General features: G+C 38.2%; 1 protein-coding gene across 3 annotated transcripts in view; it reads right to left on the reverse strand.

Moving 5' to 3' along the window:
• Positions 1-18234, reverse strand: part of LOC128859097 (sex-lethal homolog) — an 82788-nt gene that overhangs the window by 23141 nt on the left and 41413 nt on the right. The window lies entirely within an intron of this gene.

Here is an 18234-nt window from a genome sequence, read left to right on the forward strand (position 1 = left end):
GCGAGGGGGTTATCCACTACGTACGGTGTGCCGCCTACAAATTCGTGTTTAAAACTTGCTGCAGGTAAATACATTTATAAAATAAATTTTTTTTCTCTACATATTCCTAGTTACTTTAATGCTTGTACGTATATGCATACATACATTTGTGTTGTTTACTGTGTTAATGTATGTTTGTGCGTAAAAAAAATAGTATTTGCACTGTCTGTCTGGTTGATGGTCACATAAAAGTGCGGCAGACAAACATCCAGCTTACCACCATAAGCGAAATTTTACCTAGAATTTTGCATACTTCAAGCAAATATTTGCAAATTTATGGTACGTACCATAGACTACATACACAGGCACACTTTTATATACATTTTTTTTTACTTAAGTAAATGTAGGTAAACATTAGTTCGCTTACATGTAACTGTAGTTCGTAGTAGGCCAGTGAGCTTGCACGTTTAATCAGAAAAATAACAATACGAGGGTGGTCAATGAGTTCCTGTATTTTAAAACAAGGAACACTGCTTCCTATTTGAAGAGAAAATGTTTATTTTTTAACATAACGCCAGTTTAGCCAAATATATTTTAACCAAAGTTGGTCCAAGTGCCCTTCTCTCTAATCGCTCCAATTAAGTGTTTGTCGTAAACCTCCAACCGCTGAGGTTTCTCTTCACGAAAAGTTGGGAAATAGTCGCGGTAGCAGTAATTCGGAGTACAATTTAGCGATCGCCTAGGCGTAGAGACTTTTCTCTTGCGAAATGTGATTCTTCTTGTCTCCATTTCTTGCGTCTAATGAATCTAAGAGCCCCCTTTACCCCTCTCAAGGTAATAGATTTGAGTGAAACCGTACGTATCAAACTATTCGTCAAACTACTCCGTATATTCATCGATCCCTAACCACCCTCACGAACTCTGGCTCCTTGAGTGCCAGTAATCGCAGCCCAACACCATCCATAACAAATGAAGAGCTTCAGCAACATCGTGAGTAACATCCTCTTTACATGTATGGAGAATGTTTATGCTGCTACAATAACAACAACCCTTGTTACCCTGGCCCAACTACGTTTTGAATACTGAAGCAGATTAATCTAAAATCTATATCTAAAACTTATCCAGAATTTACCCAGCCATACTCAGCATATGTATGTATGTCCGGCATACGAAGGTACCCCGCATGATACTATCCACCCTTGCACATTCTTAGTTAAACATACTCGTTTCATAACTCTTTCCCTTTTGTTCTTGTTTTCTGGCCTTGCCTCGTGATCCTCAATTAGATGTTCTAGTCGTCTTATTAAGGTTCAAATTATGCACTTTTATTTTATAATATACATCGCTTTTATAAAACTATTGGAAAAACAATGTTCAAACTATAACTGGGGATGCCCTCTTTATTTCAGCTTCTCAGGGCAAGAAGAAAATCTTTAAAGACTTCCCCTAGTTGTCGCCATTGAACAGAAAATATATTTGTTACAGATACCGGAAATGGGCAGCAATTAGAAAGTGATCACCCACTAAGCGCTCTCTTGAAAACACTACTGCCAAGCATAAGCGAAAATACATCCAATAGGTGCAATGCATCACATCATACCTTGCATATGCACGCGTACTGTAGAACTCAATAAGTCTAATCCAATTCACGTAAATCCTCTAAACACTCGCCGGCTTCGCGGCGACAGCAGCAACGGCCAAGTTAAGCTTATTAATCGTTAATCTCTCCTACCTTCCGTTTGAGGTCATTTACAATAATGATAGCGGGGCCACCAAACAAGCGACGCATAGACAGATACAGCAACACACACGCGTAACATACCGTGAACTTTAGCCGCTGCAAAGGCGCTGCTTGTAGCAAATCTGTTTTCGCAGACAATATGGAGACAGTGGCGCCAGCTATGGCAAAGCGTTTACACTCGAAAATTTTCCGACCAAGGACACGTTCCACAAACTATGCTTTTTAACAGAGTATGAAGTATAATTTTTGGCACACATACGCCACATTTTAGACGTCAGATTTTTCTTTTTTTTTTCTTTTCGTTCAACATGTCAAGAGTGCTCGTTGCTGCGGTGAACCGAAAATGAAAATGGCAGCAATATACGCGCGCTAGGGTAGGTGGAGTGCAGTTCGAAGAGGCGTGGAGGCGTGTGCGTTTGCATGAGTAATTTTTTACCAATGGCAGCATGATTCGTTTCGCCTTTGTTAAGTGGCAAAACACGCATGTGGCCATTTGGTGAAATGTAGCTGATTGACCTCACATTGTTTGTATTGTTTGGGTGCATAATAAAGCTTGCGAAAATTGCAATATGTATGGCAAGACTCTTTTGTTAATGTCGCACATCTGGTGTGGCGAAGAGTAGCGTTGCTGATGAAAGTGAAAGTCATTTGGTATAGCGCCGCTATTGGTGTAAGCCAAACGAAGTCAGTCAGACAATTAACACGATTTGATGTGCGTATATGTGTTGGTAGGCGAGTGGAAAAGTGAGCAATGATGTGTCATAAGTAGCAAAGTTAGGCATTAGAAGGTTTTTCCTGCTCCCGCAGCAGTCGGTTCTACATTATCGGAACCACCCGGATGTATACAAGGCCAAGGGCTGTCACCCCAGCAGCATTCCCGTACATGTATGGGGAATGTCTATGCTGCTGCAAGGACAACAACAAGCTCCAAGTAATAAAGCGGATAGCAAGCAAATATGAAAGCTCAGGATGCAGGCGTGCATAGCATCGTTAGAGCCAGAATGGAATGTGCCCATGAACTCTTTTTACTTTAACAAATTTTTTCGCAGATTTAATCCCTTCTCATGCGTGTGATGAGCGTGCATGTTTGGTATTCTTCACCTGCTGCCATTTGGTGCACTACATACTTTTTCAATTAATTCCACTGCAAAGCGATAACTTCGCACAAAATTGCTTCATGCTTAGTTTTTTCCTTGTTACAGACCTGCTTTGAGTATTCACTTTGAAAAAATTTTAATAAAAATAAGTGAGTCGATGGTCTCCCAGATAGAGTTGCCACCAGCATAATGACGATGCAAACAGGAGTTATATACTGCGTAGCGACTTCAAAATAGTGTTGCCAGTGTAATGACTATACTATCAACAGGGTTGTACACTGCGTATGACCAACAAGTCCTATAAGGCTCCTTCAATACGTATGAGTAAATTTTCATTTATAAAATTTTCACTTTCCGCTCTTCGAAAAGCTCGTTTTCTTTGACACGCCGCTTTTTGGTGCTAACTATTTTCTTCTACATAAAAAAAAATTTTTCGAGCGTACTTTGTATGGAAAAAAATGTGCAAAAACAAAAACAAAAATTGTCAATAGTTAACCATATTTTGTACCTCCTTGCAACTTACGCTTTATTGTACCAATATAGAATAGGCTATAAAATCGCATACCAAAAATTATTCCGAAACTTCTTATAAAAAAATGTTTAACTTGGGTGAGCATTTGTTGAATTTTCATAATTTTTGCACAAAATTTGAAAATCGATGTATATATACATATATGTATGGAGGAACAGTTTTAAGCCGACTCCGAACGGCAGATATTTTTATGAGCTTTTTCATGTAAGAAATACACTCGGAGGTTTGCCATTGCCTGCCGAGGGGCGACCGCTATTAGAAAAATGTTTTTCTTAATTTTAGTGTTTCACCGAGATTCGAACCGACGTTCTCTCTGTGAATTGCGAATGGTAGTCACGCACCAACCCATTCGGCTACGGCGGCCGATGTATAGCACATGGTTTTTTACACTTTTATAAAACATGAATAGACACTAAATAAACAAAAGCAAAATAACCAAAACTGGTGAAGATGCACATCTATTTTATTGTCCATGAGCATATTTAAGTAGATTATTAGGTGTTCCTTGCATAAAAATTTTTTGAACTCATACATCTCGTGCAAGTAGTCAATGTTACTCGGCGAAATGCTGTAGATGCTTATATATTTGTTTACACTGCAAGCACACACACATTTCAGTTGGCATTGAAATGCCATCGCTAGGTCGCTTGGCATGCTTCCCAACATACCATTGCTTACCGCCTGCCTTACCATTCAACTCACAGTTATATTTACGTGTTTGCAAATTTACGCGCCTTAAACACCCGCTCACAACACCAACGCTTTGTGCATCTCTGTGCCGCCTATCGAAAGCGCAAAGTAGAGCAATTGGTGCTGATGCTGCCTCTTTCTAGCCACCTAAATCGCTTCAACGCCTGGAAGGCAGCGCATTAACACACGCCCGCATATACGCTCGTTTGTGTATGGGAATTTTAGTAGCGCGCCGGACAAGAAACACAGAGCGGAGAAAAGTGCGAACACTACAACAAACCGCTTTCAATGAAGTAGTTTGTTTAGAACACTTGGCTGGCGGTGGCTTCCAATCTGTGGCGCCTAAGCACAACATGCGACAGCAGCGACATTTTCCAAACGTTTACAAATGTATGTATGTGTGCGTATAACAATTTATGCTGTTGAAAGAAGCAGCTTACCCTCACATCAGTATTGCGGTGCTGTAGGCTTTCTGCCTGTCTACCAGCTCAACTCAGCTATAGCTTGGCGTTGATTTAATCTTATTTCCGTTGTTTTGTAAACAGTTTTCTTCCGTCAACTGTCCCATAATTGTGCTTACCATGTTGCTGGTAATGTATATTTATTCCATTTTGTTAGTGTAATATAAGGAATCATATATTCGGAACACTTGGCAAGAAGTATTGGAATATTTGTGTGGAAGTATTTGTGACTATAAATGTAAATGGCATAAGCTAACTTTACAATTGAGTTAAGTGGCATTATCTTTCAGATGGCATGCGTTTTGTGGCTCACCAACTCGTTGATGCAAACACATTCCAAAGTTTTTGATTTGTTTATTTATTTCTTTGTAGAAGAGCTGCTCTTTCTATTTAATGGCGAAATTTCATTAACATATTTAACAAAGCCAGAATTTCATTAGAAAAACAAACTACAATCGTTGTGCGATGGGGTTTTGTGTTTCGAGCAAAAACAATCGGTGCAATTTCGAAAATATGTTGAAATGGCTTTAGCTTTTAATTTCTGCCCACCATCTTAAGCGGACACGCTTGAGTATGGCATATCGGTTAACCGTGTCCTCTGAATTTCACCATCACTGCAGGCGCAAAATATTAAGTGTGAGAGCGTAGTGGAGCTGTAAGAACGTGTAAGGACGGTTTAGAAGTGGGTTTCAGAGAGATCCGCCTACGAGACCCCCCATTAAGCGCATCAAGTTTATCAAGTTTAAAACAGACGGCACTATTCAAACAGTCCACACACAGCGTTCTGGGATACCATGGACAGTTCCCAAACTGCAAATGTTGTTAGTTATCATTGGAGTGCAGTTAGCGTAGGAGTCATGTATTAACTTGTACACCTTTTGGGGAGACTCTGTATTATGGCAAACCCTATTTAAATAGCAGGCACCTTCGCTAACTAAAAGCAAACCTGTACCGCTGTCACCAAACCCCTCCCTCCCTTGAGGCCTTAATGTGATTTTTTTTTTTTAATTTCATTTCCAAAGAAATACCAGTTGTAAAAATTAAGGCTAACTTACTGAAAAGCTCGTGTTTATTTGCCATTAGCTGCAAATTCCTCCAATTTGCCAAAAAAATCTAAATATTTCATTGCAAAGAAAAAATAGTGCGTAACCGGTAAACAACTTCAAACTGTTGATATTTACATGAAAATGCCTGTCACACATGCAACTGATTGCCGAGTTGATTCAACAGTTGTGCGTGCAATTGGTTACTTCCCTTCTCTTTCTTGTTCTTGTTGATTTGTGTTACTTCAATCGACCAACCAACCAACCAACTGACTCGCCAATCAGGCAGTCATTCAAACAGCACATATTGTGTTGTATTTCATATCGGACTTGCCACGGGCACTCATGCATTCACTCACTCTCATCTTTTGTATCTTGCGTTGAAATATTTCCGTTTATATTTGTTATTGTTATTGTTTCGTATGTCATTGTCGCAGTACCACTGCACTTCGATTTTTTCCAACAATATAAATTTTAAAATTCTTGCATTCAGAGGCCAACCACAAGCGATGCACTCTCGCCCACCTCCTCAGACTTTGCACGGCCTTGTGTGGCGCCCAAGTTGTGCAAGAGTGAATATACATATATGTATGTGTATGTGTAAATATAAACAAATGAGCGGCGACTAGGTATGCAATGCAAAAATGAGATTGTCATGTGAGTTGGAAAAGTAATGGAAAATAAGAAAAATAGTACGCATAAAGAAAATCGTAAGGCCAAAGTGTAACGCATCAGCATTTACAGATAATGAAATTGAAAATGGAGCGGAATAATCAAGATGTCATCAAAAGGTAGGTGCGTTCAGTGGCGCAATTGACAGGAGGCTGGAAATGCAGTAGTTGGTAGTGGTAGAGACTAATAAAGAGTGGTTGGCAGAAAACAAAGGCAATCGGTGAAATTACTGTTAAGTTATAGAAGAGTGAAAGCAGAAAGCTGTGCATGGAAACGGAATGGCAGAACCAATTGGAAGGTCAAAAGCGCGAATGCTATATACAAAACACACTAAATATTAGATGGATTAACAAACTTTTTAAAGAAAAAAACATATCAATAATCCGATAAACTGAAACTACGCACCAAAGGTTAATATTCATGAGCGCTAGAATTGTGATCTTTAGTCCGGTCAAATTAGGCCAAAACGTAAGGGTGAAGCTACGAAAATTCATGACAAGCTGAAAATGGATGAAATTGTTCAAACATATGTAAAAAAAAAAAATTGTAAAGCTCTCAATCGATCCGACCGGGGGAAAAAATTGACTCGAGGTCAAGGTTAAAAAAATGAGTTTTTCGAGAATTTCTCGAAAACGGTCAGTTTTATCGCATTAATTAACTCAAACAAAAATTGTAGATCATAAAATTATCTACAAAAAAGGTATCAACGATTTTTTCCGTAAATACCTCCGTTTCTAAGATATAGTCGAAGTTGCTCGCACTACACCTAATAGCCAAACCTAGTAATCTATCACCCTCGGTAATAAGCAATATGCGACACAGTAGCACTACAAACTAAATTGTTGTTATTGTCGTGGGAACGACTTGTCTAAACTAAGTTCTCTGAAGTACTTAAGGGGTTACTTACATACGTCCAGAATTTTCAAAAAATCGATTTTTTTTTTTCAAAAATCCCGCTCGACAGACTATAACTACAACTCTTTTTTACAATAATTTTTTTACTTTTCACAGATCCATCAACATTCCAAGGAGAAATTATGCGGCCCGTGAAGCAACTTTTTTCATTGCACTTTGGGTCACGTGATTTTTTATATACTAATTTTTGTAAAGACAGTCATCGACTGCCTTCCGAACCATACGGTCGTTTCCACAGCGAAATTGTGTTTTCTCCTCAGTGCGATTATTCTTTTCTTTACTTTCCTATTTCTCATTTACTTACTAATTCGTGTGACTTTGCCTCTGCTGATTAATTGTTTTTGGAGTGTAAGCCGAAATGTCCCTAGAGGGACCTCCACTAGGGAATAACAGGTTTTCCTTGTTATCCCCTAGTCCCCAACGAAAGAGGAAAAAAACAAAACCAGTAACTACAGAATTTTTTCCATCTTTACCAACAGTAAAAAAAGACAACCCAAAATATCTCGTGGTAAATGCTGTTGATACTAATAAGCCCCTGAAAAAATATTCGTGTTTTGCAGTGCATAAAGCCATGCAAAATATAAGCTCAGAACCTATGAAAATCACGGACTTAAAAGATGGAAATCTTTTATTAATGGTGAAAAATTCCAATATTGCTAAGAAATTTCTGGCAACCAAACATTTAAATGGAATTTGTAAAGTTAACATTGACCTTCACAATACCCTTAATTATTCCAAGGGCACCATTTACGCTCCGTGCTTAAATGAAATACCAGAGAGCGAAATAGTGGAAAACCTTAAAGATCATGGAGTAGTTAGTGTTTATAAATTTCAGAAATACAATGAGGGCAAATCATTTCCCAGCGGAGTTAAACTCCTTACATTTGACTCTTACTATCTTCCAGAAAAAATCGATGTCTCTTGGTATACAACTAAGGTAAGAGCATATTATTCCAATCCAATGAGATGCAAGAGCTGCCAACTGCTTGGGCACACAGCTAAACGCTGTCAGAAAACACCAGCATGCGATATGTGCGCTCTTCCTCCTCATCTTCCAGTACCGTGCACTCGAATCTTCTGCGTAAACTGCGCTGGAAACCACTCCGCTTCCAGCAAGCTTTGCCCAAAGTATAAGCAAATGAAAGAGATTATTGTAATAAAAACTGACAATAAATGCTCAATGAGAGAAGCAATAAGAATACATAAATTGCAAATTCCACCTCAACTCAACGAGTACTCTACTTCCTTTTCTACTGTAACTAAAGATTCTCTTATTTCTTCTCCTCTCCCTACAGCAGCTACAAACAACATATTAAATATTCAACAGCAAAATAACTCCAAAACTTCACGACTTCTTCCTTCAGTCTCTAACAATATTTCAAATAATCAACAACAAAGTGACAAACAAACCTCTTCACCACCTCTTTCCATAGCCGAAAATTGCATTTCAAGTAACCAACAACAAAGTAATACAAACCTGTTTTCTACATCTCTATCCATAGTTACAAACAACAACAAAAACAATCAACAAAGCTTTAACACTAACAACATTGCAAGCCTTAATGCAGAAAGCAACAGTCACACTAATAAAAGCCCTAACCTCTCAAATCAAACTATAGCACCAATAAATTCAGTCGATGACTTAAATAATTCAAAATCTTCTTCATACAATATTTCTACATTAAATAAAATATCCCAATCCGATTATTTATCTGATAATATCTCAGATTAAACAATGAAAATTTTGCAATGGAATCTAAATGGTCTACTAAACAATTATCCAGACCTTAACATTCTCATAAATGAATTTTCTCCCGATATTATTGCTCTGCAAGAGACACACCTCCCACACAACAAAACAGCTTTTTCCCCAATCAAGTACAATAGCTATTTCCACAACCTCCCTCAAAATTCTTCATGCATACAAGGCATTGCCCTTTTTGTAAAAAAATCTTTCGCACATAAAGCTATCCCCATTTCATCCAACATCTCCGCGTTAGCAATTGAAATAGACATTGGCTTTAAATTGTCAATTATAACCTGCTATATTCTGCCCAATCAGACTTTTAATAGCAGGGAACTTCAAAATATCCTAATCTTATTTCCCCCTCCCTACATCTTTCTCGGTGATGTCAATGCCTGGAGCCCACTTTGGGGCTCTCCATCAAAAAACCGTAGAGGCGAAATAATTGAAGATATTGTTCTATCCAACAACCTTATCGTCCTTAACGACGGTTCACCCACTCACTTTTCCACTCATGGCTCCTTCACCCATCCTGACATTATCCTCGCTTCCGCCTCCCTAGGACCCAAATTGTCATCCCGAACACTTGACGAGCTACATAACAGTGATCACTTCCCCCTAGTTACTACCCTCAACCTACCGATCCAATACCAAGTTAAGCTTAGAGCAAAATTTTTAACAGACAAAGCGGACTGGCCTAAATTCCTCTCTCTTTTGGCAGATTCATGTAGCAGTAAGCCATCTTTGCATAATATAAACGCTGAGGCCTCATCCATAAAATCATTAATCAGATCCGCTGCTCACATTGCCATCCCTCAATCCAGATCAAAATAGTTTGCTACAAGGCTTCCTTACTGGTCTACTGTTCTCTCAACCCTAAGAAACCACAAACAATCATTGTGGGTCAGTTATAAACAAAGTAGAACATTAGACAACCTTGTAAGATTTAAAAAAGCGAACGCTGCATTTAGGAGAGAGTTAAAATTAGCAAAACGGAAAGCATTAGAAACACTTACGGCCAAAATCACTCCGGCATCTAGTCCCAAGCATATTTGGACAGACATAAAATCGTTCACAGGATCAGGCCAACACAACCATATAAAATTCGTCCACTCCCAAAGAGGTCCGATCTACAGTGCACAGGATATTTCCGAAGAATTTGCAACCACTTGGAGGGATTATTCACATTCTTCTAATTTCCATACAAATTTCAATACCGTAAAGAACAAAATCCTATCTGAACCCTACGACAACACCTTTCCCTGCCCTAAAGCCATCCTTTCTGATTTACCAATTACGATAGAAGAATTTGAGACTACAATAGGCTCAATGACCGGCAAAACCCCAGGAGCGGACAAAATCCCATATCCCCTTCTCAAAAATCTCCCATACAATCTTAGAAACAGACTCGTAAATCTCTATAACAACATTTTCAACCAGGGTATTTATCCGCAGGCCTGGAAAACTGCAAAGATTATTCCTATCCTTAAGCCTAATAAACCCAATACCATTATTTCGAACTACAGACCTATATCCTTACTCCCCTGCATGTCTAAAGTTTTCGAAAAAATAATTTCAACTCGCTTACTGTGGTACGCTAAACAAAAAAGTTTCATATCGGACAATCAATTTGCGTTTCAAAGGGGTCTTGGTGTGATTGATCCCCTTCTATATTTTGAACACTTTGCCTCAACCGCTTTATCCTCTCGAAAACACGTTTCAGTTCTTAACCTAGACTTCGAAAAAGCTTTCGATAGAATAGGTCCTCATATTGTTCTTCGGCAATTAAAACGCTGGAAAGTTGGCAACAAAATGTACCATACAATTAAGTCTTTTTTACTGAACCGCAAATTCTTTGTTAGTATCAACAATTACAATTCTAATATTTTAAAATTACACAATGGCATACCTCAAGGTTCCCCTCTTTCAGTAATTTTGTTCATCATAGCTTTTAATGAAATTACTTCCTTAATTTCCCCACTCCCATCTATTAGTCATTTTGTTTACGCTGATGATCTGGTAATTTTCTCTGACCTAAACGACCTTTCGCAGATAAAAACTCATTTTCTAAATATTTCAAGTCAGATCTCTGAATGGTCTAAATCATCAGGAGCTAGCATTGCTTTGAACAAGTGTGCAACATTCCACATCTGCCGTAAACATAAGTGTATCTTCCCTTCCCTTTCCATTTCTAACACTATAATCCCCCACACTAACACTCTTAAGATACTCGGCGTTGTTTTTGACAAAAAACTTACATTTAAAGACCATTGTAAATATATTAGAATAAGCTTGTTATCTCGATTAAATATTATAAAATATCTTTCGTCTAAACACTTTTTTGTACATACTTTAACCCTAATAAATATAACGAAAGCGTTAATATTATCAAAAATTGATTTCGCCCTGTCTATATACGGGCACTGTGCCAAAAATCATCTAAAACTTCTGCAAGCACCATATCACACAGCCGCTAGACGATGTATCCGGGCTTTCCCTACATCCCCAACCAAAGCTGTCTTAACGGAAGCAGGACTACCAGATATCGCATCCAGAGTATTGAGCAAGACGCTGATGTTAATACCAAAAATTATGCACTGCAAGAGCAAACTTCTATTCAACATAGTCGAAAGGTCGTCACAGCTTACAATGCAAAGCAAAAAGCCGTCGGTCCTGTCGCGATGCATCACACTCGCCAAAGAATTGAACATCATATCGACTCCGATCCTTATGAGAACACCAACATACCCTCAGTGGGTTTCCCTCAAATCCTGTTTTTATAACAAATTATTCTGCCTTAAAAAAATTTAAACAGCATCGGTCGAATACATACAGCACTACAGCGAAGCTACTGAACCTTTTCGTGCAGAATGGGATTTTATATTCACTGACGGATCCAAATCGGACACCAGCACAACATTTGCTGTGACAAATAGCGACGGTGCCACAATTTCTGTCGGTGCACTGCCTACATACTGCTCAGCTTTCACAGCAGAAGCAGCTGCACTGCATGAAGCAGTAATGTTTGCCTCCCAAACGAGCAAAAAACATCTAATATGCAGCGACAGCAAATCCGTCATCGAAGCCTTGCAGAACCCAAAAAACGATATATTCCTCATCAATATGATTAGAAATATTATATATGAAAAGAAAGACGCAATAAAAATTATGTGGGTTCCTGGTCATGCTGGAATCAAAGGCAACGAAGTTGCTGATAAACGTGCAAATAAAGCACGGATGCAGCCATTACATTTCTTTAACCACCTCACTCCTAAAGACCTACGGAGGTATGCGTCAAATTATTTAGCCGGAAAACTCACGCGTGATTGGGCCGCCTATCATCACTACTACACATTAAATAATCCCCGTGGAACTAAACCGATTTTCCCATCTGACTCTCCTTGCGGAGGTATCAGAACTTTTGTGCGTCTACGAATCGGACATTCAATTCCAACTCATAGTCATTTACTAAATGGAGCCTTGAAGCCGCCATGCTTATACTGCAATATACCAGATTTATCAGTACAACATCTCCTAGTCGAATGCCCTGGCCTAAGTCAGATCCGAGCAACAGTTTTTGGCAGCAGCAAACCCTCTGACCATCTGAAATTAGCAAATTCAGATAATATTAACGCTTTCCTTAAATTTCAAATCTTAGCTAAACTAAATATTTAAAATTATTGTTATGTTCATCCGGAATAACACAAAGTTTTTGTTTGTTTTTTTAATACTTAATGTAAATTATCTCTAAATTATCTAAAATAGTCTTATAAGTGTAAATATCGAGCCGAAGGCCTTAGTAGCCAGAGTTCTTGTTAAATTTTAGTGTATTGGTTATTTATAACTATTACTCTTACATATAAATAAATAAAAAATAAATAATTTTTGTCAAGAAAAATTAAAATAAATTTTTTTATAAAGTTTAAGTACTAATAAACAATATCAAAAATATTTTTATATTTATTTCTATTGTTATCTCTTCTACAAACAGATTTTCCTTTAGCACATTTTTGGCGCTGCTGGACGTATGTAACCCCTTAAATAATAGAAAAAACCGAGTACTACTACACTGATTCCTTTACTTCCTCCTAACTTGCTCTTTTACTATTTCCTCCTCTTTCAATTTTCCATCTTTTCTGCATTCTGCTTTTATCACCAGACTTTTGTTCTTAACTTCATCACTTTTCACTTAACACACTTGATGAAAAAAATGCTCGCACTTAAACTTCTTTAAACATTTTTTCACATGATTTATTTTCTTCATTTGCAAACTAAGCGCTTAAATTCAATTTAGTACACGTATAAATTACAGTTATGCGTGCTGAAAAAGCATGCTACATGCGCGAATTTCCCCTGCGGTGAATTACGTGGATTGCATCACCAAGTGGAAGAGTAAAAAAGAATAGAACAACTTCGTCGGTCACTTAACGGCATCTAAAAAACACAGAATATTATACGAAGGGCAATCAAAATCTAATTATAGGCGGGTATTTGCAATGAGCCCAACTACCTAAAATTAATAGTTTGCACTTACAAACACTCCGAAACGTAGGGAGTAAAAAAATTATATACATTTGTAAATAGGTAATCCTACCTAGAAGACGCATTGATTTAAATACGAACAGTCGACTAGTTTACGGAGAAGAAGGCTCCGCGCGATGTGTATCAAGTATGTTAACTGTATGACATAAGAACACGCACACAAAGCGGAAGCTGCGATGGCTGCCATACAAGAAGGGTTTCAAATTACTCGAAGAACCTCGCTACTCTCCAAATCTGGCACCAACGACTTTTATCACTTTCCTCGCCTCAAGGAACAGGGCAGAAGCAAGAAATTTTTCGACAATTGTGAAGACACTTGAGGCTCTCCTCCTACCACTCTTCACGAAACACCTGACCCCACATCAACTGACTTCCGTGGAGTAGACAGTACCACAATAGCACTCAGCGTCATAGACACTCAGATTAACCGCGCGCTTAATCAAAACCGTCCCTGCGAGAGGACAACACAAACGATCCTCCCTCCGGGACTGAATAGATGGTCCGCGAACTATCTGTGTGGTCGGCAATCGTTTGTCATCTTTCAAGGCTACAACTCAAAACAGAGGAGGATAAAGCAGGGTGTGCCCCGCAGGGTCGTGTCCTTTCACGCTTACTTTTCAATTGCTATATCTCGAAGATCTGCCAATCCCCAGAGGGAGTTTCAACGGTCTCATATGCTGACGATTGTTCGATAATGGCATCCGGCGATGACATTGATGACTTATATTCCAAAGTCAACGTTTATCTCGCCAGCCTTTCACACTTTTTAACTGCGAGGAATCTCCAGCTTTCCCCCACTAAACCCATACCGGCCCTCTTTAACACCTGGATGAAGGAGGTCAAACTACAGTTAAAACTGATAATCGATGGCACACCGATACTGACCGTTAACAAGCCCAAAATTTGAATGTCAACTGACGCTAAGGTCCAAAACCGCAACAAGGTCCGCAAATCTCTAACCAGCAGCACTTGGGACAAAGACAAATAAATGTTACTAGCGACATTTAAAGCGATTGATCGGTCGGTACTAAATTACGCTACGCCCGTCTGGTCGCCTGGTACCAGTGATTCGCAGTGGACAAAGCTTTAAACCTGTCAAATTACTGCCCCGGGATGCCTCATGATGTCCCCATTGCAACAACTTCACCATGAGGCTTCTATGCTCCCGGTCACAGACCACAGTGAAATGCTCAAAAAGCAATTTCTGCTGTTACCAAAGGAATCACCCCTGCCGGTATTTACTAGAGCTTGAGCAAGCTCCCAGGCGAGTCAGGAGGCCACACCGACAAGATGCGAACCAAACACGACTGTAACTATAGACAGACGTTAAACGACATTCATCGGCAGACTCTCACCACATTTGAGTAAAAAAATGTTTAAAATTTAAAAGGTCTGAATTTCCTTGTTTAAGGAAGAAGGTCGAAAATTCATAGAACAATTAGTTCAGGAATTACTCTTTTACCTTATTTTGCCTATTTTAGAGGGTACAACACATATTTTAATATTTTTTTATTTATATACCTTCTGCTCAAATATGAACGAGACGTTATCAATAAAACGGTCCGCGGATGACATATGGCAAAAATAAATTTTTTGTTTTTTGGTAGGACTGTTATAAGCTTACATGGCAAATTTCAGCGTGATATGTCACATAGTTTGTTTTCTGTGCTACTGTAAACAAGTCAAGCTCGAGTGTGTTCTTCGAATTCTCTTTTATGACTTCAATTGTCTCAAAATGTTTTCCACGGAGCGGCAACTTGAGCTTGGGAAACAGGAAAAAGTCACATGGAGCCATATCAGGCGAATAAGGTGCTTGCGGAACGATATTAACATTATTTTTGTTCAAATAATCGCGAACAAGACGTGATGTGTGAGCTGGTACATTATCGTGATGCAAGAACCATGACTTGTTGTCCCACAATTCCTTCCTTTTAAGACGAATGTTCTCGCGCAATCGCTTTAAAACGTCTAAATAATATTCAGCGTTAACCGATTTTGCGATTTGTGCGATTTTCAAGCACAATTTCCTTTACTTTTCTGATGTTTTCGTCGTTTAGTGATGTTGCTGGACGACGTTCATGAGGCAAGTTTTCAACCGATGTACGGCCCTCTTTGAACGATTTGTACCACTGGAAAACACATGCACGCGATAGAGCAGAGTCCCCATAGGTTGTCTGCAACATTTTTAAGGCGTCTTTAGCCGAAATTTTGTTGGAATAACAAAATTTCAAACAAATTCTTTGTTTAACTTGAATTTCCATCGTTAAATTCGAAGAACACACTCGAGCTTGACTTGTTTACAGTAGCACAGAAAACAAACTATGTGACATATCACGCTGAAATTTGCCATGTAAGCTTATAACAGTCCTACCAAAAAACAAAACAATTATTTTTGCCATATGTCATCCGCGGACCGTTTTATTGATAACGTCTCGTTCATATTTGAGCAGAAGGTATATATATTTTTTTTTTAAATCTACAATGACTTAGCGCACGCGATCAATTCATAGTTCGGTTGTTGGAGGAAATTCAAATAGTAATTTTCTACAATACGTTCAATAGAGTCCGGACGCACACACCACATACGCGTGCAATTCCAAATCCAGCAAATTGATATTAGATTAAGTGAAAGCTGAGGTACGGGGGAAGGAGTTTTCAATAAAAGCACTAAAGCAGTTTAAGTGCAGCGCTAATATCGGGCGTAACGGAAGCAGACAAATAAAGTGAATAAAAATAAATGCAAGGCAAACAAATCTGAGCACAAAAAAAGGAAAAGTGTTAGTTAATGCCAAGAATGAATCCTCTCCTAGCTGGCCACAATGTGTTAGTATTTGTGTGTGTTTTTCTAGGCCAAAAAGTTCTAATTGAATTGTTAAATTTTTGGACTGTCTGTTTTTGTCTCTTTGGCAAAACACTACATTCAGGTTTTTTTTTGCGCTATTCGGTATTGTGCACTCTCGCCCTTGCCTACAACCTCCCTTCCTTATTACAAGTGTTGTAGCCACTTTTTCTAGTAGTTTCATGGCGATTCTAACGGCGTCAGCCAGGAAACATTTGCATTTTGGTCGCTTCCATCACCCAGGTTTACCACCCATCTCAACATGGAATCCGCCTGTATTTTCTTCTGTTCGTTGCTTTTTGATTTTAACCCAAAATTCTTCTTCGCCAGCAAAAATGTGTAGATTTATATTTCTCTATTTAGATTTTTTTGGGTTGTAGTCAAGTGGAGAACATAAAAAACAAAACTGTAAATGTAGATACTAGGTAGAAAAAAGCAGCAACTTTACATATATCCAAATTTCAGACATACCAAACGAATACATTGTCCGCTTTTTGGCGCTTTACCAATGCACTCATAAATATTTCTATTTTGGCCGTTTTAATGCGTCAAGGATCAAATGGCGACATTTCGGCGTATGACTAACTTCTTAAAGGTTACAGGCAGACAGTTACAAATTGGCAAGAAAAAATAGAACCCAAGCGACTGCCAAAAGTGAAAGATGCACGCCAGTGAAGGTCACCGGAAGTGCGCGTAAATCATTCGTTTTTGTGATGGGTTAAGTGCGGTGGATTGGATTTGCAAGTATACTTTAAAGAATTTTCAACTCCGGTTATTAAAAATAAATACATAAATTATTGGCGCGTACACTTCCTCAATGACAAGGCACATGGAAAATAGCGAATGGGATACTTAACCCCTCCCGCCGTATAGCTCATACATTGCCGCTTCAGACTACCTCTTGTTTCGATAAATACAATTTGTTTTGTCCTGAATAGGCTTCACTTGAGTTGGAAGTATCAACATTTGGGTCCATACTTTCTTCTGAGTGATTCTGTTGGGATGGAATTAATGGGCTCCTTCAAGGAAGGGAAAAAGTTGTAGCTTCCCAATAAAAATACTTTGAATAAAATAAGTATTATCCCTATAAATTGTTTAAAATAAAACCACAAGCTCAGAAAACAAATCTTTAACCATACTTGCACATCCAATCTATTTTTTCCAACGAATACAATGTTCCTTATTTCCATTTTAAGGGGTTTATTGAATCGTACTCGTAACTGGATGAATTACACAGTCCTGCGAGGGTGAGTTTCTAGAATGGCTGTACTTGTTTCTTGTAGTTTTTTATGCGCTGAAAACGAATCTGACCTTCAAAATGCTCCATCACGTCAGGATTTTTGGTAAATGAAGCCTAAAAGGTCAAAAAATGGTCATTTTAGCCATTTTTGATAATTTTTTTTGGGATAGAAATTTTTTTTTTTTCAATTTTCGACGAAAAGGTTGCATAGTACAACTCTTTAGCTTTAAAACCCATTTTTTTAAATTATTGTACGATTTTTGTTAAAAAAGTTATGACATTTTGAAATTAACAGTTTCAGTTACGTATACGTTGGGTATAACGTCTATTGGTGTAACTGAAACTGTTAATTTCAAAATGTCATAACTTTTTTAACAAAAATCGTACAATAATTTAAAAAAAAGGGTTTTAAAGCTAAAGAGTTGTACTATGCGACCTTTTCGTCGAAAATTGAAAAAAAAAATTTTCTATCCCAAAAAAAAATTATCAAAAAAGGCTAAAATGGCCCTTTTTTGAACTTTTAGGCTTCATTTACCAAAAATCCTGACGTGATGGAGCATTTTGAAGGTCAGATTCGTTTTCAGCGCATAAAAAACTACAAGAAACAAGTACAGCCATTCTAGAAACTGAAAAAAGTTAAATTTCGCAGGCCTGTGTTATCTATAGAATGACCGGAATAGAACTATTTATATATTTATTATGAATTTACTTATATTTTTAGTGCCAGAAAACCTTGCAT

The sequence above is a fragment of the Anastrepha ludens genome, chromosome 3, assembly GCF_028408465.1.
Source record: "Anastrepha ludens isolate Willacy chromosome 3, idAnaLude1.1, whole genome shotgun sequence".
Taxonomy (NCBI): domain Eukaryota; kingdom Metazoa; phylum Arthropoda; class Insecta; order Diptera; family Tephritidae; genus Anastrepha; species Anastrepha ludens.